Below are 21,482 nucleotides of genomic sequence, written 5' to 3'. Positions count from 1 at the left end.
TCGCATCAGAGTTTGTGTCTAAAATAATCAATTTCAAGGTGCTACCAACCAACATATTCCTATTTGCAGTTATTGATTCAGTACACAGAATGATGCAGACATTATTAACAAACTGCTGGTAGAAACAACCCAGCTATGTTTATAGATTTATGCCAACTAAGACTGGTTTAACAATTAAAATCAAAACAGCCTCTCAGCATTCATTTCTTTAGTTGTGGAAAAGGAAAAGACTACCACCTGTTGTTTGCATTGAGTGTTAAGTATGTTTATCATTGCACTAACAGCTTAGCAATCAGCGAACACTTCTAGGTGTTTGTGTTGTTCATAACAACTTATGCAAAATATCTATATGGGAATGGTTCCTTGATGAGACACACATTTGATAAGGAAAACAATGGACTCCTGCAGATATGGCACTTTGTGCAATCTTACCACATCTATAAGCTGCTCGAGCAGATCTGATTTATTCACCATCTTTACTTTGCGAGTGGTTTTGGCTTAGTTGCACCACTCCTGTTGCCACACACAGACACACACACACACACACACACACGCAGACACACAAAAAGACGAGATTAAGAGATTAATGCTTTTAGAACAAAATCGAGCTGCCGGTCTGTTTTGAGCTTTGACACTATGCTGTTTTTAAATCTGCAGAAATGAAGAGCTTACAGAGGTAAGGATGTAGTAATGTTCTCATCTCCTAACGGAATTAACAGTCCTCATGATGATGGGGGGAAATTAATCTTTGATTAATAGTACAGGGCCATGCACAGATGTAGATAACATCCTTCTAATCTCCCTTTCTAATGTGTTGCTACCTCCACTTTTTCCTCTTTTTGTGTACAGAGTAGCACAAAAAGGCGAGACGGATTGTCCGATGTTTGAAGATAGATTGTTTTGTAAGCCAGCTGTGAAAGCGGGATGAAGTCCTGCATACTCAGGTCAAACCCCAAAGCTTGCCAAAAAAAAAAAAAAAAAAAGTCCAATCCCTATTCTCCCCCTTGCTTCTAAAAAAAGATAAGGTTTCTTGATATTGAGTGCTTTTTTCTTTCTATGCTTTAAATAAAATCTTCCTTTAAAATTTTATCTTCAGGCGTTGACCTTTCACCCTGAGACTTTTCTTGTTACATGTCAGTCATTCATTATCCATTGCAGTGATCTCTCCCGTGTCTTCAGAGTGTTTTCGGACATTTAACGTGACATAAATGTGAAACGGTTGTGTATTCCTTGCACTTATGCAAGCTTTGGATAATCTTTTGATACAATCACTAAAAAAGGACACTGACATTTCAGAAAACATCCAAGCAAGCATTTGAATACACACAAGTACTGGTCAGAATCTCTCATCGTGCTAAGGAATTACTATAATTGTGTCACACTGGTGCCAGCCAAAGGAGGCTCCAGTTGTCTGCTTCAAACTTCAGTTTTGTCCAGTTATGAAGCTCTACTTTCCTGTAACACCCCAAGAACTGAAAATATTTTCTTACTCCTTGCTGCTAGTGTAAATAGGATCTTAATAGTCACACTGATCAATAGCTTAATAACTATTAAAGGCTGCATGGTAGATCTGCTTCCTGCTTCCACCTTGCTTTCTCTCTCTCTGTTTTTATCTTTTCTCTTTTGCCCTCAGGACATTATTTACCACGCATATACAGTGTGGACTGTATCATACTGTGTGCAGCTTAAGGCTTTCCTGAGTAGGATAATGAACAAATTAATTAGAGAATACAAGCCTCATGGTTAAAAATAAACATCACAGTCATTAATAAAACCTGAAAACCTACATTTTACAGCTGCTTATGTGTTTGTTTTTCTGCTTAAGGACCATTTGGTCGCAGGTACATACTGTAATTTAATTTTGATCATTTGAACATTGGCTCAAACTGAATGTGTGCTTGGGTGCACTGTTTATAATTTCCATTTGAAGAAAAGGCAGCATGACTGTGTGTATGCGTGAGTAAGTGTGTACATACCGTAGCTCAGTAAATGGGTGGCCGAGTGATGGAAGCTCATCAACTGAGCGATAATCTAATTACTACTCCAGACTAAGATAGATGGACCCACGTAGCTAAAACACACATCTTTGTGAGATTTAATTTGCGCTGTAAAAGCTACACAAATAATTTAGGGCCTTGCGAGAGATATGAATTTTGATGCATGTATATTAGTTTGCGCAGCTCTCAAATGGGGTCTGTTACATAACTCACAGCATGCCAGCTTGTCGAGACAAACTGAGAGACAAATTGAGCGACGTTATGGCAGGATCTGATCAAAAGGAAAAGAGAGCGACATTTTGAGAGTTATTGATGAGTGGTGACAGATGTGATGGTTGCCAGTGACGAATACCATTCCCCCACTTCTGCTTTTTTTTGTTCATCTTAAGTTAATTTGCTAGTCAGTGTCTTTCTGATTTTAAAGGATGAAACATTAGAGAGAGGTTTCAAAGCACCGAGGAAGATGTAGGTAATATCATATAGTAGCATGAATGCATATGAGCCAATCACTGGTTTTAGAGATGCATAGAAATGATGATGGTTTTGTTCAAGAGCCGACAGTATTTTCATGACATCTAACCTCTGGAAAGAGATAGCTGTGTGTCTTCTTTCCAAGATATGCATTGAAAAATTGCAATCTGTCACTGAAGCCCTCAATGGACTAATAATTGGATTTCTTAGAAATAAACTGTAACCCTGTGAGGTCATTTTAAGAAATTTTTGTAATTAAAAATTACATCGTTGTTTATCAAGGGAGATTTGTGTCATGGTTGCTGGGAAATTGTTCCAAAGTACTGGATCACTGAAAAGAAATGACTTAGACTGGATTTGACTGGACTTTTTAAGGTCCTCTAGTATGATTAATTACATAAGATGTGGCCTAAATAAGATTGTTGATATAATATTTGATACCATATTTTTCTGAACTTAAAAAAAAAAAAAAGTTTTTATAAATTATCTAAAAATATTGGAAGCCTTGAACAAAGAAAGATCTTTTTGAGTTGTATGTGAACACCACCTTGCATCAACTGATAATTAATCTTTGGAAAGTTGTAACTATATGTTATATCTACATAACATGTATTGTATTGTGGCATTAGCATGCAGATGTTACTGCGTAACGTTTTGATGAATTATTAAGAAAAAATAGCTTTAAATTGCATTTGTAGAAATTCAAGCATCTGCAAACCAATTTCACCTTTTGAGCTCTTCCCTGGTTTTCCATATAACTATTATATATAGCAATTTATTATTCATTACATAAATTTCCACAGATATGAAAAGTTATATTAACTGATTAACAGGAAATTATTACTAGGCTAAATCATGTATCTGCACATTTCAATGTCACAACATATATCATGTGGTCCAGTGCACTAATAATGAAGTGTTTCTCCTTCTAATTTAAATCAAGATAAAACTAAATAAGAAATGACCTCTGATGTTTATATACTGCTGAAAAAGCCAGTGCGGGTAGTGACTCTAAAACACTTGAAAAGTTGTGTCTGTAAACAAAGCTGTGGAGTAGTTGCTTTTCAATACCAAAGCACATCACTTTTATAGATGATTTCTGAAGGTGAAAAGAGCAAAAGTGGTCTTCTTTTAAAAACTCTTTGCTCAGCTGTGGAGGATGGCGTTAAAAGCTTTGGATGGCTGACAAGACATTTGAGCAACAGAAGCTAAGTTTATATCTGTCCTACTTTGACTAGAAATCACAAAGCAGTGATATATTTATACTAGTTTGTCTTGCAGTATGCTGACTTACCTCACATGACTTGTTAGACTCTTATGCAGCCAGAGCATAAGAGATATGTGAGTCTGATTTAACAACAAATGATGTGCAAAACAAATATCTTTTGCAGATTTTAAGTTTACATTTGGGGACATTTCTGTGTGATTCTCTGAAGCAGAGCAACAAAGAAATGATCAACAAAAGACAAGGTTCAAATTGCTACAAGAAACATAACAGGTGAGACATGCTGAGGTCAGGTGAGTGTTAGATTTCCCAGAGAACTCAAGGCCAAAACAAATTCATCTTCCAGCTGATTTTCAGTGCTGTCACTCGCTGTCTCTCAGTCTGCAAAAGCAATTGTTATTTCTCCTCCAGCTGCTTTTTTTTCATCCATTTTTCTACCTCTTACACCTTAGTCTATTTCTCAATTGTCCATCTCCCTATCATTTTAATCACTTCATTGGAATCAACTGTATTTTCCAAGTGTCTTGTTGACAGGTTCAGAGAATATGATTCTGCTGTTGAGACAACTGCTGTCCTTACATCCACCGCTCATCTCCCTCTCTTGCTTCTCCGGCTGCTCCATCTCCTCTATTTCTGTGTTGACAGAAGCCCATTTTAGATGGAGTGTCCTTTGGCGTCATGCACCTTTCTCATCAGTGAGAACGAGTTTTTTCACATACCCTACAAGGCCCTCTCATCCTCAGATTTATTGTCAGTGTGGAGGCTGAAGTTGACTGCCTCCTCTCTGTGATGTATTTTCACTGATGCCCTGACACAGTGGAGTGGAGAGATGAGCTTTTAGCATCAATAAAACACAGTTTTTGTTGGCATGGACATAGAGGTAAATGAGTGGGTGAAAGAAGAAACTGTGTTGAGACTTGATGAGAGGTCAAATTAGCCATTTTATGAAAATCTGGACAGGCTGAATGCATTGCTTCTATCTTTTGTCAATCTCCTGTAGAACCTCTCCTCTCTCCCCCACACCTCCACCTCCATCTTCTCCCTGTTGCACTTTCTCAACTTGCTTATCTTCCTCCTGCGACACTTTACCCCGCCCTCCCCTTCGTGTCTCATCATATCCTCTACCTCTTCCTCCCGTATTCCTTTTATCCATTTGATGACTGTGTCCTTCACCTTGCCTCATCTAGGGAGCAGATCAATAAAAGGTTGAGTGAGGCCAAGCTCCACCCTTTCAATGATCTCCTCTTTTCCTTGGATTTGGTTGCATGTGCAAATCGGGATTCATCGGGATTCAGCACATTGTTGAATTTGTCTGGCTGTCTTCTGGGGGGCTAATTTAGGCTCACAAGAGTTATTTTTCTAGTAAATGAGTATTTTAATTCACTTTGTTAATATACTGACAAAAGCGGTAACATTCTCTGATATTATCAGTGTGTTTTGTTTCTTTCATTATTTTCCATCTACTTGTTAACTATTTTCATATTTTGCTTCATTAAAAATGTTTAATTGAAACTGAATTGGACTGAAACAGCCTCATAGCTCTACCATGAAAGGGTATCTGAAAGACCCTCCAGTGGCTCACATTTATTAAGTTGTTCTAAAGTTCGTTTAAATAATTATCTGTCTCAAAAATATGTTTTGCAAATTCTTGATAATTGGCCCACAATGTGAAAATGAGGTCAGATATGTTTTTTCTAAAATATCTAACAACAAGATGCTAAACTCTAGTTCAGTGGTTCTTAACCTGGGTTCGATCAAACCCTAGGGGTTCGGTGAGTCGGTCTCAGGGGTTCGGTGGAGCCTCCGCCCTGGAATTTTTTATACCATTTGTTACAACATATCTTTATGAGCAATCGTTTTTCGAGGATGCTGGACATAAAAACTAAGAAAAGGAACAGACTTTGCTGTGAAAATGACATGAGACTGGCACTTGCCAAGGTGAAGCCACGCATATCTGAACTGGTCTCTCAAAGGCAACAGCAGAAGTCACACTGAGGTAAGTTGTTGTGAGTTCATGCACTGTGTTGCTTTTGTTATTCGAACAAGGTGATGTTAATGCACGGTTCATTTTGTGCACCAGTAAAAAAAATCATATCTTATTTTTTACTAAAGAAGGGTTCGGTGAATGAGCATATGAAACTGGTGGGGTTCGGTATCTCCAACAAGGTTAAGAACCACTGCTCTAGTTATTTGGAGTGGAAATCCTGACATATTGTTTGTGTTGTTTGATGAGTCATTTTCCAATGAGAAAAATCTGGGATATACAAAACCCAACTGTACAGCAGCATCTGTACCAAGGCCACAAAATAAACTAGTTTCTGAAAATACTAGGAAAATATCAGGAAAATAATTGGTTAGATTGGTATCTTACTATTATAGCTTTTTAAAAGCCAGACTACATTTCACAAGTTAAGTTTGCACAGCAAGATTTAGGACTTGAGAACATTTACAGAGAACTGAGCAGGCCTCCTCTGATACACATTGGTAAAATATTACACCAACCTTGATAAGATAGATTTTATAAAAAAATATATATAAAGCTGGATTCAGCAACTGCATATCCCTGTTTCTCAAATTTACTCCCAAACTGATTTTGATAGGTAATTTCTTTCCAGCTAAATCAGAAGCAAAGTCGAGTGAGTGGAGCATTTGTTAAAGTCTGGAAAGGACAGGAGAAAAACAGTGGAATGATAAATGTAAGGTTTGTGTATATAGGTTCTGCTCTACGTTAAATGATGTTGGGGCTTTTTACAGATCCCTTGAGTGTTTTTGATTAAAATAAATATCCCAGGTGTTACATCAGATTAACTTTAATGTGAAGCAGCAAACATAGTATTACTAATAAAACTCTAGGTTGTTGTGAGTGCTCTTGGTTTTAGTGATATATTTCAGAACGTGTGGTAGGCATGCTTGTGGGTTGCAATGTTCAACCAGCAATTTTAGTAAAAGCTGCAGTTCCTCAAACAGCCACTTGAGGCTGGCTACAGAACAAGTCAATCTCTATAAGCCCCCATATTAAAATGCACACAACTTCATGTTTACAGCCTGGTACAAAACACGATTTCGGTCTCTATAGCTAATTGACCCATTTATGACAATTGTACTGAGGGTGAATTTATATATAACTCACCCATTCAAATTATATTAAGACCTAAAGTTATGCATAACTAACAGGCATGTTCGATTGACAGGTGGTTGCTGGTATTGGTGGCTTGTTTCGGCACCAAGGTGTCAGGTCCACCGGTGATCCATGTCTTTAGCCGATTTTTAGATTAGCCGGGAGGCAGCAGAGGCAGCACTGCCAGCATGACAGCCACAGCCTCCACAATCTGAGCTTCAAAGCTGTTTTTCAAAAATGTATGGGGGACATTGTGGATTCTAATACATAAAACCCACAGACTTAAAGTATAAAGTCCCCAAATACACGTTTGTTAACTTGCATCAGTGAACCTGCATCTATATATCTATCCATCCATTCATTTTTTATACCCGCTTATCCTCACTAGGGCCGCGGGGGGGCTGGAGCCTATCCCAGCTGATTTAGGACGAGAGGTGGGGTACACCTTGGACAAGTCGCCGGCTCATCACAGGGGTATTTTTTTATTTTTTTTTGTCCTTTTCCAGCTTTATTGTATAGAGACAGCTGAAGAGTGACAGGAATGCGGGGGGAGAGGGATGGGGAATGACATGTGGGAAAGAGCCACAGGTCAGATTCAAACCCTGAGCTTCCGCAGCAAGAGCCGTTAACTCATGGGGCGGCTGCTCTACCCACTGAGCTAAAGGCTGCCCCGTATACCTCTTTCTTAAAAGGAAAAGACACACCTGTCAGGCAGTATAGTCAATACATTTCACAAAACTGTCACATAGTAGCCCTGTTTCAACATGGATAGACTTGTCGTAGGTGTGTTTGTATTTGGGAGTAGGGCTTAGGCAGTGGGAGTTGCCACAGAAGATGAGTGTGAACATGAGCAGCAGGCCATGGCAGACTTTCAGAGAGGTGCTGTTCCTCCCCCGCACTCTGCCAGAACATTCCTCATTTTCAGACCTAATTGAAAATAAACAGATCACTTGGGACTGGAGTGTAAATCTGATGGGCTGGAAAAGTCCACTAGCCTTCGTTATGTTTAATCTTATTATGCTCCGGATCTGCAGTGAGATTAATTAACCCAATTAGACTTGAGCAAAAGATGTACAAAAGTGAGCTGGAGCCTCATTTATGCATAACAGACAGTTATTATTTATACAGATCAGAAACATAACACTTCTGCTTGGAGCTTTTCTATTTTTTCCACACGAGTCAAACACTTGCTGTTTTCTGCAAACTGACTGCAAATGAAATTATTACGAACATTACTAGGTGATATAAATTTCTAGGTGACAAAATGAGTCGTATGAATGTTCCCTGACCTGCCACCTCATGGTTTAGTATTGGCTGCACTAATCAATATTTTTATATTAACAACAGATCAAATGAGAATGTGTTAGAGAAAAGCTAATGCCCGTGGCGTTTACTCCACAGAGAATTATTACCAAACTCTGCAGTTCCTCTCAGCTCTGAAGCATTTTGTCATGCTACTTCTGCCTTTGCTCTCAAAACCGCAAGAGGTTGCTTGTCATTTTAAGCATTTGGACAAATGACGAATGCTGTAATCTTTCGGGTGAGAGCAGGCTCATTACAGAGGCACAGCCCTGAACCAGGCTCATGTATTTACATTACTTACAGTAATTTATAACCTTCCAATCCATAGCCAACAGACACATACGGTTTCAATCAGATGCATCACACCATCATGTTTCCTTAAGCTATGTGTTGCTGTTTGTGATATATAAAACATCTGACAGTATAGGATTGTTAATAAAAAAATTGTGATACCTGTAGGAATTGAGACCTTATTAAGTTTTAATGACCCTACCTTAAGAAGGAGTTTTTCATGACCCCCCTCCTTAAGAATTTAAAGAAAGAAATGACCTTCCCCCCAGCAAATAAATTTTAATGACGCAATAAATGGTGAAATAGTATCCTAGGCCATGTGAGCTTTTGCTATCAGGACTGCTATTAACCAGTTTCGGCTGTTTGAGTTTATAATGGATAGCATAAAATAAAGATTGACTGATACATTTATTAAACAACAATCTTTTCATGAATTGTTCTCTATATCTCTCTGTGTTTTGCACTTAGCTCAGTGTGTTATAGTGTTTACTTGTTTGTATTTTTTTGTCTGTACAGTTTGTTTTTTAATGTTACAAACTGTTCAACGATTTGTCCTCTTTTTCTTTTTCCTTTTACACCTTGGGATCTCTCAAATCCAATATCAGAGAAAGCAGAAATTGAGCTGCTCTAAAACGGGCAAACATGCTAAAAAGCTCACCAGAAATTGGAAAATAGGTGCAGTCTATGCATTTTTACTTCTCCCCATCCTCAGATTTTTACAGGATTTAGTTTTTCTTATTGACATCTACCAGATGATGGATTTGGCATGGCAGCTACAGCTTAAGGGTATGTACATATAATCTGTATGTGTCTGTATAATAAAAGTGTTTTTTGTTTCTTGAAAATGTGTGGGCTGTGCTCCGCTGATCTACACTCAATATGAATGACTGGGTTACCCCAGTTTTTTCTTGTTTTCTTGAAACTGTTTTAAAATGTTCACCTAAATGAAAACAGCCAATGTGATTTGTGTAGGAGATTTTTATGCTGTCACAAATAAATTTGAGTATTTCCAGCATCAAAAGGACTATTTGATATCCACATTAAGCCTATAGGCCTAGGAGACAGGCCTTTGACTCTTCATTGCAGAAAACAAACAGATGTTCCTAATAACATTAATGATAGCTCTGTTTGATTAAAGTATCCCAGTTAGTCATGGAAGTGTGTCAGTAAGCCAGGATGCACAAAGCTCTGATCCTGTATCTGAAGCAGCAAAGTCAATTTCAGCCATAATTAATTTTATATGTGCTTTTCCTACTGTGACATGTCGAAATGTCTTGACTTGTTCTCAGTGATCCAGATTCAGGGTATATGCCTCATTTAGAGTTACACATCTTAACCATAATGATATAAAAGGAAGTTTTTCCTTGCCACCGTTGCCAAGTGCTTGCTCCTGGTGGAATTGTTGGGTCGTTGTAGATAATATTATAAAGAGTACGGTCTTTAGATAACTTCTGTTATTATTTGGCACTATATAAATAAAACTGAATTCATACTAGAATTTTAGAATTAGTGTTTGGATGATCGATGTTACTTATAGCTGATTATTGTGAAAGAGTTACAAGCCTCCATGGCTCCTAGAGCGACCATTAAAAACGTTTTCTGATCTATTGACAGGATGACATCATTTGTCTGCTCCGGTGTCTCCAGTGTTAAAGTCTGATGTTTTATTGACTCATCCATCTCTCCGAACCTCCTCCCTATTCACACTTTGTCGCTCTATACGAATGTGTACTTTGCCTTCTACACATTCTTTATTTTTTTGTACATGATTAAACTTGATATATTGTATGTTGTTTTTTGATCAACTGATATTATCTAATTTATAAAATAATTAAATTAATTAATTAATAAATGTATGAGCTAATATAACCTTATCCTGTATAGTGCCCCCCCCCCTCCTTTTTGTTTGTTTTGTTTTGTTTTTTTATTGAATTGACATCACTTTTTTAAGACAGATGTTATGAAATATGCATACCAAAACTCAAAAAAATACTACAAACTCAACCACTTTGCAACATATCCAAACATGACCCGTTAGCACCAGATAGTCTCAATCATGCTCTTAAAAATTGGCTTTTGCAAAGGTTATCGTGGCTGTGTTATAATAATTCATGAGAAGCATCCAACAAGCATTAGCATATGTTCCAGCTTCCACACTGTCTATGTCTTCATTTGTTTGGAAGAGATAAATAATACTTTTATAATATGATTTATTTATGTAATATTATTATATATTATACATATACATTATAAAACATTATTTCATCAGTGTGTGTGTAGTGACATTTCAGTCAAAAAAGGCTGAATTATGCAACATTTTAATAAGTGACCACCTTCACAGGAGAAAAAAAAAATCAGAGAGAAATTTCTGTAAGAATTTAAATTTTATGTAAAACTGAAAAAAGATGGATGATAACAAAATGGAGAAAACTAAAACATGGTATATCAAAGCAGCCTGCCTGTTTGGAATAACTCCAGACAACACTTTGGTTTCTCTTTAAAGTACAGCCTCGGGCCTTACTTTAACTCTTTGGAGTAACCGTTATCCTATATATTACGATGTGAGTTTAGGTGGGCTGAGGTTCTCAGCTACAGTATTTTCCTCCACAATCCTTTCCAACTCATCCTCTTGCATCATCATTATTATGGTAAATAATACAACAGTTTGTTTCACAGTATGACTTCTCTGCACTCTCTCTCTTTATTTTTCTCCTAAACTGTGTGTTAAAACACACCTACAAAGATCCTCATCTTTTCTCGTGGACCTGGTCATTTAATACATTGTGAATCCCTTTTTACACATGCATACATAGTCCCACTCACATTAATGCAACCCACATACTGTAGTGGACTGATACTAGTACCAGTCATGATAACAATGATTAATGTGTTCATTCTCTCACATCTACTCTCACTGAGTGAGTGCACTGATAATTGCTTGTAGCTGATACTGCCCTTCTGCAGATCTCAAAATGTTTAGATGTACAATCCGCATGACAAAGAGCCTGTGGTCCCCCCCACCCCCCAAAAAAAACTGTAAAATGAGAACAAGCTTTTAAAAAACATCATGCACTTGGAGCAAAAAAAGAGTCCTTATATTTCTTGTTCCTTCTTTCTTTCTGTTGAATTTAAATATATAGTATTAAATATCTCAAACAGTCAATATTGCATTAAGCAGTAATTTCATACAATTCACTTTTGGATTTTGGATAAATTAACATTAACTATTACATACCGTTTTATTTCTGATTGAAATAATGAAGTCTAAATGCTAAAACCGTTGCTGTGATCTGATTCATACTGAACAGCAGATGAGCATCATTGAAACTGTATATTAAGTGTCCTTTCACCTGCTATTCTGATGGAAAAATTAGGGTACATCAGGACTAAAATTGAAATATTTATAACCAACAGCCATAATATCACCTTGTGGAATCATAAAATTATGACAGAGTGCATTTTCCATCCACCTGTTTTTACGCACATTTTCAATTTGCACATAAAGTGGAATGAATGTTGTGAGTTGGAACAAAAGTTGAAATGTCACAAAAGATATTTGGTCTCGACTGAGATGGAAAGTTTGGTGCATCAATCAAAGGAAAATGTGATGAAGTGCAGCAGAAACAGACTCCACTGAAGAGATGAAAACATTAGATGTGTGGACCAATGAAGAGACTGTTGTGTTCTTAAACATGTTCTATAAATGCAATATCTCCGCATAGTTATTCATTGTTTGGCGTCCGAGTGGCATCTGAGATTTAGTGCTGCCAAGTGTTTATGTGGTGATGCACCAAATTTCTAATGTTCATATATCTGTTGTGAATGGAAACTTGGCTACAGAGCCATGTTCAACTATAACAAAAAGTTCCGTTTTAACAAAGTTAAAAATGGAAATTTGTGGTAAGAAAACACTTAATTCAACACCTACTCCATCAAACTTGAGGTCTATAACTGAGAAGAGAATGCAAAAACAGTGCTATATTATATATTATATTTAACTCTAAGCGTTCACCCAGATTTTCCATATATTTTATAACATCACAAGCTTTTCCTGTGCAATCTTCTCTTGTTTTGTTCTCGTTGCTTCTATATCACTTTATCTTCATCATCTTCTACTGTATTGTCTATGTGATTAGGTCCCCAGTGGTCATGCACTTTGTAAGGCCTCCTAATCACAAGCTCCACTGTAGAATATTCATCTTGAAGTGCCATCTTAATTCCTCTCTGTCCATTGACTTTCATATGACATTCATCCCTCTAGCACTCCTCTGGCATCGCTGTGGCATGACTGTGTGGTGACAAACTGCATGGCTGGGGTAAGACGAGGTTAAATGACTTGCCTCTAAGACAAAGAGTTCATCATTGCATCTGCTCTATAATGAAGGTAAAGGATTGCTGGCTTCTTTACCTCTGGGGAATAAAAAATTAGCACCTTCCAAGCGTTCAGCCATTCCAGGGAAAGCAACTCACACTGCAATGTGATCCCTAGAGGCGTTTTACATAATATTCTGACGAGTTTATGAGGGAGAATATTAGTGTTTGGTTATTAAATTCAAATAAGCTGATGCAGTATAACTTAGAGGATATTGATAAAGGCAAATAAAGACAAGAGCATGATGAGTGGAGCTGAAATGAAATTGATTTTGAAGGTTTACATTATGCTGCGTTTTTTAAAAAAAGGTGAGTTTTATCTAATTAAATGTGACCTAGGAGGCAGAGGTTGACCTATTTAAGATATTAAATCCAAACAGTTTGGCCTCTTGCACTCCAGAGCTCTCTAATTATGGTACAATACAAATCATTTATATTGTACTGAAGGCGGTATATTATTTCTGTGAAAACTTCAGCTTATGGGATAAAATCTATGCTGCCTATCCATCATTCTAAAGTTCCCTCGCTGTCACTAAACTTTGCTGCCTAAAGTTTATCGTAGAGCAGCACACCTCCCTTTAGGTTTGGGTATGCAGGCTACAGAATAGTTTATTTATTCTTATATAATAGTGCTGAAAGACATCAATTATTTTAATTTGTATTCCACAGTAATGCTGCAATACAATTATACAAATAGTGTACTACAATGTATTGAATTAACTGAAAGCTAGTGAGATTAACAGCAGCAGCAGCAGCAGCTGGTACAGCAGTGCAGTTTGGCTGGCTTCTAATTTATTCAAAGTTATCTAACACTTGGGTACCTGAGAGTGTTAATTGTGCCTAATTCATTAGCTAATTACACAGCAAGATGGGAACTATTATTAGTTAGGAATAATTATTATATTGTCACATATCTATTTGGTGTCATTTTACATTGTTTACCTTTCCATATCTACATCCTAGCAACCCATCAACAGCTGCCAGCTCAGCTTTTAATTTCTGAATGTCTTATCAGTTGTACAAGGCATTTCATGAAACATATGGGGTTTATATCATTGGCATAATGAACTTCTGGTTAGAGTCACTGGCTGTAAAACATGTTGTCTCTCTAGGGAAGGCAGCACCTCCCTTGTGTGCACCAGCCCGCCAAAGTTTATGGTCAGCTACAATTCAAAGTCTCCCTGATGTTTCACTGGAAGCATGAAAGATCATGGCTATAAGTGGACGCAAAACAGAAACCTCTCTTGAGGGTTTCTGGCAAGATGTATATAATATATTTTTTTTGCTTGTTTGGAATCTATTTAAGACACTACTGTATTTTCTTTGCATAAATTTTCTCACTAAGGTTGTCTCAACAACTAATTATAAATTTCACAAATTAAACTTTGGGGGAAAAAAAGCAACAACGCCCACAGTGTCACGTTGTGTTGCGACACTCTCAAGCACTTTCTCATTATTATCAGACAGTTCTCAATAATTACTGTTATGTTGAAGGTCCTTACCTCTTATCAGATAAAAATAGGGTCTCATATCTATCGTTTACCACTTGTGCAAACAAGCAAGTGCAGGATCAGACAGGCTCCCTCTTTTTCATAAGCAAATGCTAAGTACAATTGTCACGGTGACACAGAGAACAACACAGAACAGGATGCAACGAGTCTTACTGTACATGGGTCTCATTACAAGACAACACAGTGGTTGACAACCTAATTTAATACTGTCTACATGTGAAAGGAAAACTTACAAAACCCAAACAGACACCAAAGAGAGAAGAGAGCGTGGAGCTTATTATATGTCAGACTGCATTAACCATTCCCATGAATTCCTTATAAACAAATATGACTGTTGAGTTCATAAGTGGACAGGGGGGTGGGGGCATCTGTCTCAGTATGTGATGGAGAAACTGGCACCATTATTGCTTTAAGAGGAGAGAGATTTAGATTTCTTTCTAACAGAAGTTACTATATGCTGTACTTGATATCTTCAAAACTAACTTTTGAAACCTTGGCTGAAAGTTTTTTGTTAAGTGTACTTTTGTTTCAAGATATAGACAGTTTATTTCAAAGCAATGTCGACTAGCTACCAGCCTACCCTAACCTAAATTGCCTCACTGTCAGAGACAAGTTTGAGCATGTCTTTCTTTATTTTTCTTGGGGCTCCAGAAGGCTATCATTGGTCAAGACCTTTAATCATTTTGTCCTTACTCTGGTCCTTGCTTCTTTCCACTGTTTGTATTGTCTATTTGATACAGCATGTCCTGAAGACACTTTTGTACACATTTGTAACCATCATTGTTCATCTTATATATTACTTTACCAATGACATGCTTTAGATAGAGCATGATATAATATTTCAAATTAAGATATAGATTAGACATATTTCTAGCACCATTTGCTACCAGCTGTTGTTCCTGAAACTATTAGTCAAAGGCAGTCAAAGTTAATTTATTCAACAGACATTTGCATCAAGCTTACTTCCATCCAATCATAGTTAATTTTTGTTTCTGTCCTTGTAGTTTGAGCCTTGTACACTGATGTTCTATGACAGTGGCCTACCTGAACACTGCTGCCATTAGAAAAATGTAACATAGGCAGGAAATTCATGAAGTACAAGACTGCAAATTCTGGTATTAGAACAAGAAATTGGAAGGGTTATTTTTAACTTCTTTTTAAATTGTATAACTTTCTCAAGAGATCAGGGGCATGACACTAACATGGTTGGAAATGGAAGGGTTGGACTTGATATGTTTAACTCCACAAATTGCCTCGTGTCTCTCACAGTGAAGTGGATCAAAAACCTACTAAGCATCCAAGCTGAAAAAGGGCTTGGGTGAAAAAAAAAAGCATCCTGTCTCATTATGCTATAAAGCAAGGCTGATGTTGTTAGTGTGTGTGTGTGAACATTCCCAGCCTGCAAATTAAGTCTATGAATTATTTAGCCTGCATGCTAGTCTTGAGCTCTGAAATCAGTCACGCTGGCACTATACACACCTGAATAAACTTGAACTGTCATTGCGTTTCAATGTGTTACATTACCAAAAAAAGCAAAATGACCATGTGTGACTTGGCATCAGAACAGCCTAAGGCACTAAAAAAAAAAAAGAAAGAAAGAAAGAAAGAAAGAAAGAAAGAAAGAAAGGATTCATTGGAATTCGTGGTATCTCCACAACTGAGACCTATTACCTATTCCACATGTCAGTGAAACAATAAATGTTCAAGCATAATTACTCAGAGAGGAATTCACTAGAGTCAATTTATCAAGATGGATGCTTCATTTGTTATTCTTTGGTGTTCTTTATATATTTTAATTTTGCACAGAATCATTTTCACTCAAGGCTATTTAAAGTATTGAAGGTGACTCCCAGAATTGATGTGTGAATAGGATCTTTGGTGGTAATAAACTGCTGTAGAAATGTACGTTGATTGGACACAGCACTGTGAGTGATAGTATTCAGCTGTCTCCTAGTGATGAGGCTAAATATTAAGGGTTTCAATACAACCAGTGCAGTGGCTTCCTTCTTAGTGTTGCACTTAGTTTTGATTGTGCATGATAAATTAAGTCAGGTCATCTAGTTTTTCTTGTAATTAAAGTTAATCATGTAGATTAATTATAAAATGAACAGAACTCATTCATCAGTGTGCTAGTGTTTTGATAATGCATGTCTGTAAATGCACCATATGTTAAATTATTATATGTAAATGCTGTATTTACCAGCCCTCCAGACAGAAGGAGAAACATTTGTGTGTCAGCCGTTTGTGAATGATCTTGCACATATTAGATATTTATCAAGTCCATTAACATACATCAGCATATCAACGTTTATATTGATAAAAGCACAGTTAATGTTCAAAGCATTCTGTGGCCAGTGACAAAATATCAAGTAATCATTTGAAGCCATAATGCAAAAGGCTGTAACAAATGTTTCACAGAAGTGGCTCTTGTACAGAAGGTTATGTATTGTAGTGGATTTAAATTTGTGTTTGTAATGTTTGGGATGGATGTGACTACTTTGCATCTTGGTTGAGGGGAACAGCATAGCTCTCTGGTGTCTTTTACCTCATTAAGAGGAACTGATTTCAATTTGTACAGAGATACATTTTAATGCCAATTGGTATTCATACATTGCCTGAATACACTGTCTATATTAGAAACACATTTCTTCTTCATTTACAGTTTTATGCAGTTTTTCATTCTGTGACACGCTGACACTTGTTATATTTTGACACTGAATCATTGCAACAAGTTGTGAAATTATATTTCTCCTTTCAAAATAGGTTACTTTTTTTTGTCTGACTTCATCAAAAAGAGTTTTAGCAACGTCCAACTTTGTGGCTGGCATCCATAGTGGCTATTTGTGCTGTGGGCGTAGCTCTCATAAATCTCTCTTAAAAATGTGAGCCACAAGCAGTCAATAGACACCCACAGGCTTCAAACAAAGTGAGTTTGGTAGCTGGTGTTACTTACTGTGAAATCAAGCATCTATCACAATCACGATTGTTTTAGGTCTTGTACTTTGTAGCATTTATTTGTGCTTCAATGTTTAGGAAACTCTACAAAGAAGGTATATGTTCCTTGGTGCATATGTTAATGATTTCAGTTTGAAATACACACCTGTATCACTGCTGTCTAATTTGTAAACACTTATTTACATTAAAGTTACATTGGCTGGGAGGGGATTATTTCTCATTTATCTGACTAACTGAAAAACATCAGTTTTTAAAAAAAAATCATGAGTGAATTTGAGCTACAATTATGTTGTGAAATCTGTCCTCAGGGGCCACACAAATGGGCTCTAAACTCTGCACATCCGCTTCAAAACGGAATAATGTAATTTTAAAAGGAGTTAACTGGGATGACAACTATGTCTCGACTTTAACAAATAAAACATTCATTTACACAGCATGTGTGTTGTGGCTTGGTGGCTTTGTGTTGGAAAGACTTTATGCATGATTGATTATCATTTCATAAAGGTTATATGCTTAATTTGGAATGCTAGTCAGTCTCACTGACAAATGTCACTCGAGGCCCTTCACACACTGTGCAGTGACAGCATTTTATCCCATGGCACAGGGATGCTCACTATAGTCATTCATAGTCCCCTCACACAAAAAACTTCAATAAAAGGTTGTCTCTTAGTATTTACATTATTTATCCATGGGCTGTCACCTCTGAGGTCCAGATTGTTTTTCAGGCCCTCAAGCTACAACCAAGAGATTTCATTCATTTCAGCTCAAGGTGCAGCGGTGATAAAGTTCCACTCTACCACCTATATCTTAGGTTGTCAGTGTTTCATGCACAGTATAATTGAAGCCAGATGGTTTATTGCATATCCTCACTTTGAATTTAGATAGATGTATAGATTTATATAATATATCCAATATAATATATATCGTAATTATTTCATACATTCACTAGTTAAAGGATTATTTTATGAATAATGATTTTAAGCATTGTGAATAACAACTAATTATGTTTGTAAAATAGTCTTCTTTCAGTCACTTAAGAAAAGAAACAGAAGGACATACAGTATATAGAGTATATTTTATATACCATTGGTACTGTAAGGGATATTTCTATGTATGTATATGTATTCAAAAATACACATTTATTCAAAAGAGCTGAGGCGAGCTCACTCTTAGTAAGATTATTTTGAAAAAAAAAAAGTAAGAACTGTATTCAATTTATTGTAAATGAAAAGCTCTTTGTTCTTTGCTGTTACAAAAGAGAAATAATAACGCCCCCATTAGCCTAGACATGGTGCTGAATTCTTCCATGTTTATGACACTTTTAACTTCAAGTGTCCCACTGCTTTGCTGTGTATATTGGTGGATCTCTGGTTTGGCAAATGCGGTTGTTACCACTGTGTCAGGCAGATGGGAGTTAGGGCTATGCTGGTTGCCACCATCTCCCACCTGTTTCTACACTGGTAGATTAGGTTGGTGCACAGTGTGGAACAATAGACTTTGGTTGAGGGAAGTGCTAAATTTGGGTGGAATGACAAATGCAGCTTACCTCAATCTCCTTGCTTTAGCATGAGTGGCTGGTAATAAAAGCTAAGGGCCTAGTATGAACATAAACTGTATGGCACTAATGGACTGATATATATATTTTTCCAACCCTTCCTCTTTTCTCCCATGGAGACAGTTCAGTGTCATGTGTCTATTGCACATGATCAACCAGGCTGTGTTGAGCGTGCTCCATCTGCCTTTTCATCCCTAGCCTTTAAGGCTGACCAGCTCTTGCGTCATCAAGTTCATGGCCATTTCTTGCCGTGCTGGTGTCACAACAGGGGATCATAGCAGGAGCCATTAGAGGGAAACAGTATGAAAGCGATCGAAATGAAACCTGAAATCTAGGAGAAGAGGCAAATCCTTGTAACCTCAAACCTGCTGGAATTGCACAGTTTGAGGATGCTGCTGGGTTGGTGAGGTATGACAAGTGGGCAGTGGTGGGTGTGTTAAAGGTGATTTTGTCCTGATTTGCAAAGAACATGCAAATATTAGCACAGCAGCAGAGCCTCTGTAGAGCCTGTTAAAGGGGCATTCATGTATGCATATTACAGTGCATGACCTTCTCTCTACTTGTACATAAAAGTCGCCCCTACATAAAAAAAAGTCCTGCTGCTATTAACCTTAATTTTCTGTTGGGGTGAATAAATAATTAACCTCATGCTATAACACGACTACTGTAGTATGCTGCTAACAGTAGCCACATGCAGTACACTAAGAGGTTAACATAGCAGTAAGGAAACAGAAAATGTCATCCAGTAACTTCAACAACAAAGACAGTTGATAATACTCATGATCATTTAATATTAATATGTTAATATAATCATTTAACATTTAGGCTGATAGAAACTAAGAAAACCATTGTTTCATTTTCAAAACACCATCCTTTCATTACTTTCCAAACCAGCAGAACAGACACTGTTTAATGTATCCCTGTGCCTGTGAAACTCCCAGAGGCGCAAGGAGAGTACAGAGGCCATCACTTATTACTTGGCAAAAGACAGGGTTCCCATCAATGCCATGTGCAATGGGGGTTTAAAGAAAATGATTAATACCCTTAACAAATGTTATATAATCCCCTCTTGCAATTGTTTCTCGAAAGCTGTACTGCACGTCCTGTATACCAGATGTGGAGGAGGAACTCCAAAGGATCTGAAGAAAGCAGAATATATATATATATATATAAATCTTTTTTTTTCTTTTTTTTTTGCAGCAGAGCATTATATGAGTCTTACAGTTCATTATATCAGTGTGACTTAACAATGAGGAGTCTGAAACCTGGCCCCCCACCCCCAAGAGCACACTGGAGAGGCTATTGCACAGGGACTGAGGGAGATCTTGGCGTGGATTGTGGAGGAGGAAAAGATGGTCTGCATTAATAGTTTGGACATGGTTTGTCTAACACTGATGTTAGACTAAACTTATTGTTTTAGCAAGGCAAGTACTGTTGACACAGTGGAAGTCCATAGTAATTTACCAATGCAGCCAATGATTCCTGTCACGTGTTGTGTATCCATATACTGCCACAATCTGATCCTCAGGACACATACACATGCAGCACAAGCCTACCAAAATAGCTTCTGTACAGCAAGTTGAGGGAACATATTTAAATATGCAGTTTAAAGGCAGAGTGAAACATTCAATGAAAAGTCTGGGAATTCCTTCTGATACATGGGGAGGCTTCTGATCAAGCAGTGTGATGAGACACCTCTGTGTTCTGTTTGATTTACAGAGCCTCCCTTTAAGTAATATCTCTGTTCCAGGTTCTGGGGTTCATAAGAAGCCAAATAAAAACAGCCTTGAGCATCTATGTCTTTCCCACCTTGTACTGTTGGTCGAATGTGCAGAGTTTGGTGTTGACATGTCTCCCACTTCCAACTTCCCATGTCTAGCCATGAACAAGGCATAAATACACTAGGGATGGTAACTAATTAGATGCAGCAGTGACAGGTGAATGCAGAATTGCATGTGGGGAATACACTGGGAAAAGCACTGGGAGAGACCAAAAAATAGAATACAATAGAAGTGTGGCTGCCTCAACAACCATGACACCTCTGCTGCAAGAATGAACTAGCAACAGAACTTCAGTCCTGCTCGGAAATATTCTCTGCAGCGAAGAGGACTCTGACGATGACCAGATTCCAGTTGCCTGAACATCTGGGACAATATCCTGTAGGTACTGTCTTAGTGTCACCAGACAAAACTAGAAACCGTCTTACAATGGGGCCGCAGCAGCCATAATTTCCCAACCCATGGCTAGGGACTCTTTTGTTTTTGGTTGTGATGCTATGATATTGACAAAATCTGTCCAAAGACAGACACATATGAATACCTGCCAAAGTACTCAAAATCACCTCAGTGGGGTCAATTTAATTTAATTTAATCAACAACATCCGGTTATTTTTCCGGTTTTAGCACCACTTTTCATTTCATCATTTGTTATACAGATACATAGCAACATTATAACAGTGCTGATTAGTCATTAGTTAGTGATTCATTTACAACTTCACACGTGTACAGCTTTGTGACTGAATCCTGGATGGTTGTGACACTATTGCATTGACAAAATTGTCCACAGACAGACAGACAGACATATAAACATGTGCCAAAGTGCTGAATATCACCTCAGTGGTAGTTCACGCTGTAGTAGGTGTCTGCAGGCACATTTTGCAATGATGACTCACACACACAGACTCATG

The sequence above is a fragment of the Larimichthys crocea genome, chromosome VIII (assembly GCF_000972845.2).
Source record: "Larimichthys crocea isolate SSNF chromosome VIII, L_crocea_2.0, whole genome shotgun sequence".
Lineage (NCBI taxonomy): Eukaryota > Metazoa > Chordata > Actinopteri > Sciaenidae > Larimichthys > Larimichthys crocea.
Note: the sequence above shows the minus strand (reverse complement) of the source record.